This window comes from Dermacentor andersoni, chromosome 3 (assembly GCF_023375885.2).
Source record: "Dermacentor andersoni chromosome 3, qqDerAnde1_hic_scaffold, whole genome shotgun sequence".
NCBI classification, from domain to species: Eukaryota; Metazoa; Arthropoda; class Arachnida; order Ixodida; family Ixodidae; genus Dermacentor; species Dermacentor andersoni.
In genome coordinates this window covers 159,214,016-159,216,645 of record NC_092816.1, presented here as the reverse complement: position 1 = coordinate 159,216,645, position 2,630 = coordinate 159,214,016, and the positions used below count along the sequence as shown (strand labels likewise).

The 2,630-nt window shown below is 42.5% G+C and overlaps 1 non-coding gene across 1 annotated transcript; it reads left to right on the top strand.

Annotated features, from left to right (window-relative positions):
* Nucleotides 1-2,167: 2,167 nt before the first annotated feature.
* On the top strand, nucleotides 2,168-2,355 carry LOC126524806 (U2 spliceosomal RNA). The gene has a single exon (XR_007598074.1). It is a non-coding gene; the product is annotated as a U2 spliceosomal RNA (small nuclear RNA).
* The last annotated feature ends 275 nt before the right edge of the window (nucleotides 2,356-2,630 follow it).

Sequence of the window (2,630 nt, the reverse complement as noted above, 5' to 3'; positions counted from 1 at the left end):
CACGACGACTTCATACCGCGGCTTCAGGTACATTAAAATTGCATCCATCATCGCAATAAAGCAGAAATTGATTCTTGTTACACGCAGTCTTTCTTTCAATCTTTCATCTCCCGTACATCTCAGGAATAGAGCCACCTTCTATCAAGTATCGTAGCGATGACCGATGACAAACTTATTTTGCACAACATTAGCGCACATTGAATAAACAGGCGAATCATTGCCTTACCAGAACTCACCGCTCTTGTGTGTTTGTTTTACTCCACTGCTTTATAATCACTCCGCTCTTTAATGGCATATCCCCCTAAGCGCCCTTTAAGTAAAACATTGGTTAATAATGTGAACGCTGACTGCTAGAGTTTCAGTCAGCATGAAGCATCATTACCACAAAATTGCACTGGGCGCTTTTGAAGGGTTTAAAGTTCTGTTCAATTTCATCTAACAAATTGACGCTGTGAGGGAGCATACGATACTTGGCGGTGATGCCTGTCAATCAGTTTTGCAAATAGAAGGTGACAGGATTTGTGCGTAAGTAAGTAGGAGCTTGCTACACTGTTTTTTGTCTAGTCTCCATGGCTATAATGACGAGAAAAGAAACAAATTTGGAGTCAACATTTTACTTCTCGGAATGTCATAAAAGACCCTTAAAAGCAACTAAGCAACTGTAGACTGTTGCTTTCCTGATAGGGCTCACAGCCCTCTATCTCGTAAACTTGCAAACATTTCATGAGGACCTGTTGTCATTACTGTGACTACTGAGCTTCTTATGGCTTGGGGCGGCTACGTTGCAGAGCAATAATCGATTTTGTCCGTCTTCCTGAAAGGAGGAATGATGCGACCATGACAAGCATGCAAACAGAAAAGGGTGATACAAAAGGTAGTCAAATAGATGAACAAACCGCGGTTCTAGTTGAAGTGTTCAGAAACATACTTTGGGAGGATGCTGGCTCTATGGTGACACATTAACTGTTGACTTGTACGTCCAGAGACAATAGAGCCTAAGGGGTGATCAAATTTGAGCAGCGTCTTGGAGGCTGGAGGCAAAAGAAGAAAGAGCCTCAATCCAACTGTGTCACCGGAACTACATTTCCACTAACGTTCAGTGAATTTATCTCAGTGTATAATTCACGCAGACAAAGCCAAAACAATTTGTTTTCTATACAGTACTCCGTGTTAGGAATTTTAGGAACGTGACAAAATAACAAGAGCCTTGTTTGAATTGCCTTTAAAGAGCAATAACTTTGTTATAAATTTTTGAAAAAAAAAAATGACTACAGGAATCTATTTTATGCGTCTCGCAACCGAAGAAATTCATAGTTGAAAATGCGATGCAGTGTTATTTATACTCACCGATGCACACACCCAGAGGCTGCAAGGTTAATCCGATTTCTTGGATAGTTTACAGACTGTGCTTGGTTCCAGCGCCGAGATTTCACGCTAGCTAGCCCATTTTTTTTCAAGCAACACGTCATTACGCGGCCAGACACGGCAGATCACTGACAAAGGAAGCCGCGCATGTAGCCATTTTGCCAGGGAAACGCCGCAGCTGATAAAATTCCCCATCTTTAAACACGTTCGCCTGGTAGAGGCTATCGCATGTTGGACGCATACACTGGCGGATAGATTAATGTGGTCTAATTATAAGGAACCTGCGTGATGCTGTACAAAGGAAACGACCATCTCGTTCGCAAATATAACCACCGTACAATTTGAAAGGATGAACGGCACGGGCTGCAATCTATACAAGTGGGTTGCTGCTTATCACACGTCATTGTGGTCTCAAAACCTTTATTCAAGTAATAAAGCACAGATTTTAGTAACGTAAGTCCAATAAAAACAATTGTCTGCTTATTTGCAAAATAATTAGACGTTAGTTATTTTTGACGGTTGCTATATGTACTACATCTATACATAAAATATTTAGCCGCGTTGAACACCCCTAGCAGAAGAAATAGAAATTCAAATATGCGACCAAATTACAGTAGCTCCACTTGAGCACTTCATGCTGGAACGCGCCGCGGTTGATTTTTCGCCATCTGTGGCGATCGCAGGAACTTGAGAGTGTGCGGGGCCTGGTGAGGTTTCGAGGGTGCGGCCACAACGGGAGAGCAAAAAGAAAAGAAAGCATATGCGCAAGCGCTTGAAACGATGACAAAGAAAGCGCGGTGCGAACGTTGACGTGGCCGACGCGCTTTAAAGTGTGGTATCTGTTCTCATTACCTCATTATCTGACACGGGTTCTATTTCGACACAAGATATTAAACTTATTTTTGGAAATTGGCGTAGTACATGAAGCCTCCTTCACCTCCGCCACGATTTGGCCCCGTATTGCACTATCCCCGGAATTGCCCAACGCTTTTTGGACGCACAGAACAAAAATGCACGTAACCCTAGCCATAAACAGCTACGCTTTAACAGAGGAAAATCAACTGGCTGCGGCTTAGCTCAGCTAACCCTGGATTGCAAATAGAAAGCTTGGTTTAGCCTGGTTAAGTCTTGGTTTCATTTCGTTAACCTTTGATTTAGCTGTATTTATTTTACTTAGGTATAGAATGATCGTTAAGTCAGGTATGACGGCTTTGCCTAGGTCGTTGGCTAGACATGACTGTGAATAGGCTTGATAGACAAGCATG